Raw genomic sequence first — 12,408 nt, forward strand, 5'->3', positions numbered from 1 at the left:
TTGTTCCAGGATAAGGATTTGGCTCATTGTCCTAATCTATTCTACCATCAATGAAACTTTTCATCATCGCTTTAATTTCATGCCAATGTCTAATAATTCTCGTCTATTCCCTCATTTTTTTGTTAGTTTAAATCGTCAATTTTTGTTGTTAGAATTGGTTAAGAATCTGATTTTTATAATTATGCTTATTAATGAAAATTTCGTATCTGACTAATGGTTTGAATTTCAATGGGTTTGATTTGAAACCTTTTTTTTTTTTTCCTTTTTTATTTTGGTTGTTGAATCCCCTCTTCTCCAGTCAGTTTCTTCAATTTTGGGGGTTTACTGGATAAGAATATGGTGTATGATTGATACTTTGAATAGCAGCAAGTTGTAAGGTTTGATTTATGTATATATTTTTTTAAAATTGTTAAAGTGTAAAAAAAACCCATATTATTAGATGGGTAGGATATTGGATATCCGAACTATCCGATCCGAAAATTTCGGATATCCTGATATCCGAAAATTTCGGATCGGATACGGATATCAAATATCTGATTTTTTGGATACGGATATCCGATCTGAAATCCAATTTCGGATCAGATATCCGATCCGTGCTCACCCCTACTTTGGGTTGATGCAGCTAGCTTGGCAGCATTCTATTTAAAGAAATTCTAATGCAGTCAAGATTTTGTGCTGTACTTAAAAAAATCAGTTAGTATTGACTGAACTCGCGCCTAGCCAGAGCTGGCTAGTCCCGCGACCAAAAATGAACATTTTCTAACTGGACATATTTTACAATTTTGTTCATTATAAAATGGAAAATTTGAAAGGAAAAATTCATGGGAATAATCCCACCTTTGGGCCATTCGTTTTTAATAATCCTACCTTTGAGTTATTATTTAATAATCCGACCTTTACTCCCGATTCTTTTTTATTGTTCCCAACCGTTCATGTAACCTGTTATTAAAAGATTACATAACATGTGGCGACCTGTGATTGGTCAAAATAAATAAATAAAAAACAAAAAAAAATTAACAAAAAAAAAAATGAAAAAACAACCACCCTTCCCCTTCCCCTCCTGCTTCTCTCACTCCCCTCTCTCTTCCTCCATGCTGAAACCAGAACAGACCCTGACATCCTCCCCTCCCCTTGCCCCACCGCCGAAACCACCCTCCTTCCACAGCCACTTAACCAGAACAGACCCCCCTCCCCAGCCCCACCCCCGAAATCGCCCCTAACTCGAACCCCCCATTCCAAAACCACCCAAAACCCTCACCCTAGAAATCCACCCCCCTATCTTTCCCCTACCCCTCGAAACCGGTGTTTTAGTGGTGAAGGACCACCAAATTTGATTGGTTCGATGTGCGCGGCAAGTTTCGATTAAGGTTTCTGACTAGTGGGGTGGGTTTCGGTTCGAGGTGGCGGGTCTTGGAGTGTGGTGGGGTTTTGGTCTGGTGGGGTGGGGTCAGGTGGAAAGGGGTATGATTTCGGGGTGGCAATGAAGGTGGGGTGGGATTCGGTTCAGGTGGTCGTGGATGGTGGGGGTTGTGGCTAGTTTTGTATAGGGGTGGAGGTGGGGACGTGGGGTGGTGATGAGGGTGGTGCCTGGGGTGGTGATAGAGGGGCTGCAGGGCTTTCGGGGGGAAGGGGCGTGGTTGAGGGAGGAGGAAGAAAGAAGGGGGTGAGCTTTGGGTGGTGGTAATGGAGGAAGTTTTTTTTTTTCGGTGTGAGGGTAACTGGATGTGATGGTGGTGAATTGGGTATGAGGGAAGCAAAGAGGGTGGCTGGGTCTGGCTTTTCCGGTGGGCGGCTGGGTCCGGCAGGTTGGCGGCGACTGACCCTCCCCACGAACACCTAGGCGGAGGTGATTGGCTGATGGTGGTGAATTGTGATTGTTTTTGTTTTTTTTTTTTATTTTGTTTTTTAATTTAAAATTTTAGACAAATTGTATAGTGACACGTGTATTTTAAACCAAAAAAAAAAATTTACCTCTTTAACCAGTTACTAGTCATCCGGGACTAATAAAAAAGAATGGGGGGTAAAGGTCGGATTATTAAAAAATAACTCAAAGGTGGGATTATTAAAAACGAATGGCCCAAAGGTGGGATTATTCCCATGAATTTTTCCAATTTGAAAAATACCACCATCTATTGTTTACATTTTGTACAGTACCACCTCAAGTGTTTTTTTTTTTTTTTTTTTTTTTTTTTTTTTTTTATATTACCACCTAGTTTTCTCAAAAACCAAAAAAACTCCCACCACTTTTGCCCAACTCCCTATATGACATCACGGTGGGTATCACTACCAATTGTATCTCTCTTTTCCCTCAATTCTCACCTCTGTTCTTCCTTTTTCCTCTTTGTCTAATTTTAATATCAATTTGCGAATTTTCTAATTGTTCTTTAAGCCAAACGACAATGCAAAATTGAGGGCATAATCATGTTATAGAGAGTTTGTTTAATTACGGTTTATAAAATCAATTAGGGGGTGCTTCAATTGAAATTAGGGTTTATAAATTAAATTTGGGGAGTTGATTCTAGGGTTAATTAGTTGCAAAATTGGTCAATTAGGATGATTAGGGAAGAAGAAAGGTGAAGTTCGAAGGAAGAGAGAAGGAAAATTGGTTAGTGGGACCTATTGTGACGTCATATAGGGGAGTTGGGCAAAAATGGTGGGAATTTTATTGGTTTTTGAGAAAACTAGGTGGTAATATACAATTAAAAAAAATTAAAAAAAAAAAAAAAAAAAAAAAAAAAAAAAAAAAAAAACCTTGAGATGGTATTGTACAACATGTGAACAATAGAAGGTGGTAATTTTTAACTTTTCCTTATAAAATCAAAATATGTTCATTCTCGTATGTTTTATGTTCATTTGTGAATAATTTACTATTGAAGAGTATATTAATGATGTTCAGATTAATATTAGCAAAATGATCATAATAATAAAACAAAATGTTTATTTGTATATCACGTTAATAAAAAAAAAAAAAAAAAAAATTGTAAATAATAATCCCAACTTTGCCGTATTTTATTTCAATAATCCTAACTTTGGATTATTTAGGAATAATCCAAGCTTTAGGGGCTGTTGATTTTCTTCAATCCCTAACCGGTAAATAAAATTCAATGACCTATTATATCAGGTCAGTTGACACGTGTTAAGTCCTGATTAGTCCAAAAAAATTAAAAACATATATAAAAAAAAAAAAAAAAAAAAAAACTAAAAATCACAAAACACCAGCCAGCCTCCCCTTTCCCACCGGCCCACCTTAACACCACCAGCCCGCTGCCTAAATCGTCGCCTATTCCCTGTCGGCCAGCCGCCCCTTTCCAACCGTTGGCGTTGCCAATTTCCCCCCTCCCCAAAACCCCTGCCATTCCCCCAAAAAACCACGAAGCAAAGCCCTCCCCAACTCCCAAAAACCCCAAACCACCCTTCCCCCCACCACCACCTGCCGCCAGCAAGTGGCGCTTACCCTTCCCCTTCCCCAATGTTGCGCCGCTTTTCCCCAATCCTCCCATGCTAGTGTTGCGACCCAACTCCACCCCCAATCCCCTCCTTTTTCGATCCGGTTGTCCGCCCAACCATTCGAAACACCAATAAAACCCCTCCTCCACTCCCCAAAACCTCCAACAGCCCCTTCCTCACCGTCGAAAACCCTAGCCTCCAGGGTTTCAGGGTAAGGGGGGGTGGCGGTTGGAAGTTTTTTGAAGTGGGGGAGGGGTTTTATCGGTGGTTGCGTGGAGGTTTCGGGGAGGGGGATGGTGGTTTAGAGGGAAGTGGCCGGAGCGGCGACTCCATTGGTGGGGAGGGACGGCGGTCCGGCAAGAGAGGTGGCTGGGCTGGGCGGGTAGCCGGATCTTTAAGGGTGGTTGGGGTGTTTGCTGGGTGGTTTTTTTTATATATTTTTTTAACTAATGAACTTGTGACAAATGTCACTTTAAAAAAAACATTCAACCAGTAACCGGTATTTGGGATTGAAGAAAATCAACAGCCCCCAAAGTTCGGATTATTCCAGAATAATCCAAAATTAAAAACAAAATACGACAAAGTTGGGATTATTATTTACAATATTTCTTAAAAAAGATTATATATTTATCTATTTCAATTTTCAAAACTATGAAATTAGATTTTCATTTGTATTACAAATGTTTTGTATTTCTCAATAATTAAATGTTTATTTTCATGGAGTATGATGTTCATTCTTAAAAAATAAATGTTCATTTTCATGCAATATGATTTCACTTGAAGCTTACAAAAATGTTGTTGAACAAGCAACAACACTGTATGTTCATTTTTATTTACAACTGAAATGTTCAATTATATAATATTAGATCATGTACAATTTTATTTTTTTCAGTATCATGCTCTCTTTATTTTACTCTTATATTATAAATGTTCATTTTTATATATTGCAATGTTAATTTCAAGTATTAGATATTTCTTTATTTTGATTTGGACTTCATTTTTCATTAAAAAAAAGTGTTCATTGTTATTCAATGTAAATATTCATCTCAATTTTCTGAATATGCATTTGCAATTTCAATGTTACTTTTCAAATATTAATAAATGTTCATTTTTTTCTAGTAAATGTTCATTTTTGTTGAGGAGAACCAGCAACTTTGCAAATATGTTCAATTATTAAATGTTCATTTTTGTTATAGGAAATGGTCATTTCTAGTCATGGGACCAACCAGCTCTGGCTTGGCGCAAATCCTGCTTAAAATTCGCATAAAAAAATAGATATCATTTTATTCTTGTTAACCAAATAATTATTATATAAATATATGTTTAACTATAAAGGCCAAGTTTTACCTGATAATCTCATGTGCCATTCAAAAATACCCTCTTTAATTTTTTTGGTTAATGTGAAAAAAGCAAACCTCAAATGCTCCCTTCTCAAAAGTGTCATCTTATTTGCTACATCAAATCACATATGGAGTAATAGGCAACCAAATTCATTGAAATTTTGGTAACATGTCAATCACCTACCCTTCAAAAGCCAGAAGTAGGTGTTACTATTCAAAGGAATAGTGTTATTTTGATTTCACCCTCAACCTTTCATTGTAATTGTGAATTTGTCCTTGCTTTGACTATTTGCTTTGATCATTTTTCTTTTAAGGGAGCGAAAGAAAGGGGTGAGACCCTAGATTGCATGCAAAAAGACCTGTTTGTTGACTGCCTTTGACACCTCTCCCGAATTTCAAGTGTCACAACCATTCTATCTCTTCCATTTCATTTCCATTTCCAAATCTCCTCTTCTATTTCATTCCATAATAGTTGGTTTGGATGAACTCTCCATTTCCAAATCTCTCTCTTCGATTTAATTCTAGCTCACTCCTCCATTAATATGTTGTTCTTAACCTCGCCGAAGTTCTTCTTCTTCCAAACGTCCTCTTGATTATCCTCTTCCTGCTTCCAAACGTTCCAAGGTTTGATATTTTGTTGTTTTGGGGTTCAATTTTTCAAAAATTAGGGTTTTGTTTTTTTTTTTTTTTTTTTTTTATTTTTAGATTTGATCAATTGATTGCTTTGATTTGATTGATGGTTAAGGATTCGGAAGCGTCATCATCGATGGAGGATAAGTCCGTTTCACACCTGCCAGTTGAAGAGGTGATGACTACCGCGACGCTGGTTAATCAATTGGCCTCTGAATCGCAGAACCCATCTGATGTTGGCCACTAAATCGCGGGTAATTATTTAAAGAATTGATTTTTCTGAGAAATCTCTTGATTTCATGTCAAAGGTAAGGATTTTAGTTGATTTGCATGTTTTGATTTTGTTCATTGAATTGGGTTTCTTGGGATTACTTTGATGGTTTTTGAATTTGGGGGTTTTCTTTAGGGGTATTGTGGGATGCGATGGTAGATAAGAAACAATTAGAGTATGCCGTTTTACATTTTACTCTGATTTCTCTCTTTTGAGATCAATTTTTCTGAATCTCTTTTCTTCAGGTATGTTTCTCTTTCTCTTTCTCTTTCTCTTTTCTAATTTAGATCTTTTATTACTTTGAAACTTGAGGAATTATACAACAAAAATGACCCAAATTTTATGATTTCAGTATTTGTATTCAATTTGTTGTCTGATTGTTTGATTATTATCAATTACTCCGATCTGGTATTCATGATTTTCATAAATTAGTATATGGGTAATGTTTAGGATAAAAATTACCCTAGACACATGGCCCAATGGGCTGGTGACACGTGGCGCATCGCCATTAGTCAACAGGGCTCCAATCCTCTGTTGACACGTGTCCTTTGTACCCTTCATGGGGGACTTGTCTACCCTACTATAAATAGTGGGGCAAACCTCATTAATGGGGTATTCATAAATACAAACACTATTACCGAGCAATATTAATTGCGGAATTCTCCCAATCAGCGAGAAGAATTTTACCTATTCCGTACTCTTTCCTCCTGTACGTATACTAACTTGATCGTCGGAGGCGAAGCTCCTACCAACCGGAGTCTTCGTGATCTTGCAGGTACAGGCACCGGCAGCTCAGTCTTGGAATCGTAACTCTCCCGCTGGACACATCAAAAAACCCCGAAACATTGGCGCCGTCTGTGGGGAGGGTACTTCTGAGATGACTTCTGATACTGTACCATCGAATCCGGAAAAACGGCCCATGGCCAAACCTGAGGTCCAGACAGACCATGAAAGTGGTGATGACTATGAAATCAACACCTACGTGGCCACTGACGGGTCCTTTAGGACAAAACGCACCCGTTCCAAAGAAATGAAGGAACGAGGTGAGAGTCAAGCTGCTCCCAACAACATAACCGGTATGCCGGTTGGGGAAGCCCAAGCAGCAGCGGGATTTGCTCCCGTCACAAGAAACGAACTCATGACTTTCATGAATAGTTTCAAAGGCGAGATAAAGAATCTCATCCGGTCAGCCACCCCTCAGAAGGGTCAGCCGGCCAAGAAGCCTTCATCGTCTAGGAAGAAGGCTCTGAAAGACCGTGTGCCCATTCCTCATCCGAAACCCAAGGTGGGGGAGGGGCCCCAGATCGACTTAAATAGACTTCATTTCCCTCAAATGGAGCACAGAAAAGCCATCCGGCACTTACAGCCGGATGGATCCAAGAAAACCTTCTCTGATGCCCAGACGTTTCTCCAGGAGAAGAGAAATCAGCAACTGTCTACGTCGGCCTCAACGTCGACCTTCCCTGACAGCCTCCGCAGTGTCTCCGTCAGACACTCGGAAACAGACCAAGCGGATCAGTCTCGCGAACCCTCCGCGCGATCTGGTCTCAAAGTGATCCAGCCGGGACAATATGGTCCGCCATATGTACCGGGTGGATCCCCTTTTTCCGCACCAGGCTTCTTCGGGGGTCATGTGCAGCAGCCGTTCCAACCCACGGATTGGCAGCTGCGCCTGCTTAATCTGGGAGAACAGCCAACGACGTTCTCGCCAGACATAACCCAGGCGGCACAGCCGCCTAAGGTCAAGAATGTGTTGGTAGGTGCCTATGATGGCACCTCCAACCCGGAAGACCACCTAATGGCATACTCCAACCTCATGTATCTACAGGGGTTGGATGATGTCGCCTGGTGTCGATGCTTCCCGGCTACCCTGAAGGGCATTTCCCAACGGTGGTTTGGTAATCTACCAGCCGGATGCATAAACAACTTCAGGACTTTGGCGTATTTATTCACGTCAAACTTTTCAATGAACATCCCTGCCAAAAAGACCAGCCTTGATCTTGGGGCAATACAGCAGGGTGAGAAGGAAGGGCTCCGGTCCTATGTCAGACTGTTCAATCTGATGAGAATTCAGATTCAAGGGCTATCTAACGAAGTTGCTTACACAGACTTCTTCAAGGGTCTGAAGGATGGGTCGACCTTCAAGTTCGACCTCGTCCGGAAAAGGGTAGCCACCCTCCAAGAGGCATTAATGGAAGCATAACCTATATACAAACGACGAAGCTTTGTGCTGTGAAGCAACCGTCAGATTTCAAAAAATCTGACAAGAGGGATAACCGACCACAACAGCCGGCAAAAAAGGAAGACAAGAGAAAAGGAATTTGGGCAGCAGACCGGTCTGGTCAGCCGGCCCAGAAGGTAAGAAGATAATCTGAACCGTACATCCCCAAGTACGAGTTCACAAAAGACTACACCTTCATCCTCATGGAAATCAAGGACCGGTTGTCCCTCCAGAAACCGGCCACCATGAAAAGTCCCGCCACTAGCCGGGATAAGAGCAAGTACTGCCAATACCATGAGGATGTTGGCCATGACACTAATGGCTGCTATAGCCTCAGGCGGCTGTTAGACCGTCTAGCTGACGAGGGAGCTCTAAAGTCTTACCTGCCAAAGCCCAAAGGCAACCCCAAAATAAACAAGGGGCAGACGGCAAAAACCGGCCCTGCTAACTCTGAAACGGATGAAGAGACTGTCTTCACCATAGCAGGCGGTTTTACCGGTAGAGGCCCAACCATCCGGGTACAAAAGATAACATCAGGAAGCTGGTCAACTCAGTGGATGAGGACCAAGCGTCGAAAGACACCTTTCCTGAGGTCCTTATTTCTGAAAAGGACCGGGGCAAGGTCAAACGGCCTCACGATGACCCCATCGTCATCGAATGTAAGGTTGCCAACCAAAAGGTTGGCCGGATCTTAATAGATACCGGGAGTTCGTCTGACCTAATCAGCTATCAGTGCTTGACAAAGCTCAAGTACAAGCCCACTAGCATGCAGCAGGCGCCTTACCCCTTGGTTGGTGTTGGGGGAGGAGTGGTGCATCCGGTAGGATGCATTGACCTTCTATCCGGTTGGGAGAAAAGGGGCAAGGACGCCACATGGTCGTCAAGTTCTTAGTTGTGGAGGAACTGACCGCCTACAACATGATATTTGGCCGTCCAACCCTCAACGAGTCTAAGGCTGTCATTATCCCGTCTCTCATGCTGGTCAAATTTGAGAAGGATGATGGTACAGTTGGTTCCTTAAACGGGGACCAGAAGACGACTAGGGAGTGCTATCTCTCTGACGTCAAGCCAATTATGGGCACAGCCAGTTAAGGTGAGCCCATAGATGTTGATAACTGCGATCCAGTAGTCCCGGCTCCAAGGGCAGCCGGTAAGAAAAGAAAGGCGGACCAACTGGAACCCGTCAAAACAGAAAAGCAATAGCAATCACTTGCGGGAGAAAGGTCGGATGACTTTTGACCCCAACCGGCAGGAGAAAGTAATGATGTCGTCCTGGACGACAACCGGCCCGACAGAACCGTCAAGGTGGGGACGGTTGCCTTTAAGGTGTTGGGGCTAGATTTGCTCCAACTGTTGAAGGAATTCAAAGACATTTTTGCCTTTGAAGTGGAAGAGATGATAGGCGTAAGCCCGGATCTAGCTGTCCACAAACTCGCCGTGGATCAAAAAAAAAAGCCGGTTAGGCAGAAAAAGAGATATCATGGCGAGGAGAGATCTCAGGCGGAAGCCGCCGAGGTCAAGTAGCTGTTAGATGCTGGGTTCATTCGGCAATTCTATTACCCAAATTGGGTAGCAAACGTTGTTCTGGTTAAAAATCCGAACGGAACTTGGAGGATGTGTGTAGACTACACAGATCTGAACAGAGCATGTCCAAAAGACAGTTACCCGCTTCCACAGATCGACAGCCTGGTCGACTCTATAGTCGGTCATGCTTTGATGAGCTTCATGGACCCCTACTCAGACTTCCATCAGATACCCCTCTGGAAAAAAGATCAAGAAAAGACGGCATTCGTCACTGATCAGGGGCTATTCTGTTACACTGTGATGCTGTTTGGGTTGAAGAATGCGCCTGCTACATTTCAGCGAATGATAAACACAGTTTTCCTTCATCAGATAGGCAGGAATGTAGAGGCGTATATCGATGACATGATAGTCAAATCCAAGATACAAACGGATCACCTAGCTGACCTCCGAGAAACGTTCACCATACTCAGGCGGCACAAGGTCATGCTTAACCCTAAGAAGTGTGTCTTTGGTGTTGAGTCTTGGAAGTTCCTTAGATTTCTGATTGATCAAAGGGGAATTGAGGCTAATCCGGAAAAGATACAGGCGGTAATCGACATGCAGTCACCCCGCACTGTAAGAGAAGTCCAAAAACTCACCGGTTGCCTGGCGGCATTGGGGAGGTTCCTCAGCCGGTCTGGCGACAAATGCCTCTATTTCTTCCAAGCAATTAGGAAGAGGTCAAGGTTTGAATGGGGAGAAGAGGCTGAGGCGGCATTTCAGAAGCTCAAGCAGCATCTGCATTCTTTACGAAGGCTAGTCAGCCCTCTGCCAGAGGAGGCTCTATATGTACCTAGCCGTCTCAGATCACTCCCTTAGTGCTGTTCTCCTTGCTGAGAGAGACGGCAATCAACTCCTGGTGTATTTCATCAGTCATGTCCTTAGAAATGCTGAGCTCCGGTACCCTATGATTGAAAAATTTGGGTTGGCCCTCTACAAAGCAGTTAAGCGGCTGAAGCCCTATTTCCTGGCTCATCCGGTAACTGTATACACTGTTCAGCCACTCAAGCGCCCAATGACCACCATAGAGTCATCCGGTAGAATGATCAAATGGGTTGTTGAAATGCAAAGCCTGGAAATAACCTTCGAACCCAGGCGGGCAGTGAAAGGTCAGGCGTTTGCTGACTTCATTGTTGAGATGACTAGGCCGGTGCAACCGAAAAATCCTGATCAGGTTTGGAAGCTGTTTGTAGATGGTAGTTCTATAGCAAACGGCTGTGGTGCAGGCGTTATTTGCCATTCTCCGGAAGGGGATAAGTTTGAATATGCACTGCGGTTTAAGTTCCAGGCCTCAAATAACGAAGCAGAATATGAAGCCCTGCTAGCCGGCATGCATATGTGTAAGGCAGCCGGAGCAAGAAAAGTTGACGCCTGCTCAGACTCTCAATTGATCGTTAGACAATACCATGGTGGCTACGAAGCCACCCATCTGGCTATGGTCAATATCTGCAGGCGGTCAGGGAAGAGGCTGCAACACTTGATGAATTCCATTTGAGTCAAGTGCCACGGTCTGAAAACAATCAGGCGGATGCGCCCTCTACAAATTAGCATCATCCGCCTCCTGTGACGCGCCGAGGACAGTCTTTTGGGAAGTCATGGAGAAAAGAAGCATAGAGCATGATCCCATTGGAATTTTGGACCGAAGCGCCACCTAGATGGATCCCATCCGGGCTTATCTGACAGACGGCTCTTTGCCGGATGTCCCTTCAGAAGCAGCTGCGCTCAAGAAGCGAGCTTTGAGTTTTGTTATGCACTAAGGAGAACTTCTCCGGAAGGGACACTTACAGCCGTTTCTGAAGTGTGTAACCCCAGAAAGGGGAAAGGAAGTCTTGGAAGACCCGCATGCGGGCTTTTGTGCCTCGCATATAGGCGGCAGATCTCTGGCTAAAAGAACCAGGCGGCAAGGATATTTTTGGCCCACTTTTGAGGCAGATGCCATGGACCTGATAAAGAGATGTGATAAGTGCCAACGGTTCGGCCGGTTGATTCATCGTCCGACAACGGATCTCACAGCTATACACAGTCGATCCCGTTTGCAAAATGGGGGGTGGATATCTTAGGACCTTACACGCCTGCTTCAGGCGGTCGGCGCTACATCTTGGTAGCCGTAGACTACTTCACCAAATGGGTTGAGGCCGTAGACTACATCTCCCATTGTTTTGCGTCTGTAGGAAGGCCCCAGGCAAACGGACAAGTTGAGGCCTTCAATAAGATAATCTCAGACGGCATTAAGAGGAAAGTTGAACTGGCTGGTGGTCTATGGGAAGAGGAATTGCCTCATGTCCTTTGGGCTATCAGAACAACTGAGAAAGGGGCAACCGGTGAAACCCCGTTCCTTATGGCATACGGCTTTGAGGTTGTCCTCCCTATTGAGCACTATGAGCCAACTCTCCGTGTCATGCTATATGATGAAGAGACCAATTGGAAAGCCATACGTCTTGCCCTGGATGCTCTTCCAAAGCGAAGGGGCAACGCCGTCTTACGACAAGAGTATACCGTCTGAGAATGACTAGAGCCTACAACAAGCGGGTACACAAGCGGCCCTTGAAAGTAGGGGACTTCGTACTCCGCAAAATGGAGGCAACCGGTAGGGCTAATGAGCAGGGCAATCTAACCCCAAATTGGGAGGGCCCCTATCGGATTCTTGAAGAAGTTAGAGATGGCACATACCGCCTCGAGACCCCAGACGGTAGGAAGTTGCTTAGAACTTGGAATGTAGACAACTTAAAAAAGTACTACTTCTAAGAACTGTAAATCTCTTGTAATTACCATATGATTAATGAGAACAGTTTGGTTCATTACGTTTCTGTATATCTCTGCCATGTCTTGTGCTTAACACAAGCGGCTTTCATCATTTAACTTTCCATATGCCAGGTCTTGTGCTTAACACAAGCGGCTTTTATCATCTAATTTCATGCGCCAGGTCTTGGGCACTA

The sequence above is a fragment of the Chenopodium quinoa genome, unplaced genomic scaffold (assembly GCF_001683475.1).
Source record: "Chenopodium quinoa cultivar QQ74 unplaced genomic scaffold, ASM168347v1, whole genome shotgun sequence".
Classification (NCBI taxonomy): Eukaryota; Viridiplantae; Streptophyta; class Magnoliopsida; order Caryophyllales; family Amaranthaceae; genus Chenopodium; species Chenopodium quinoa.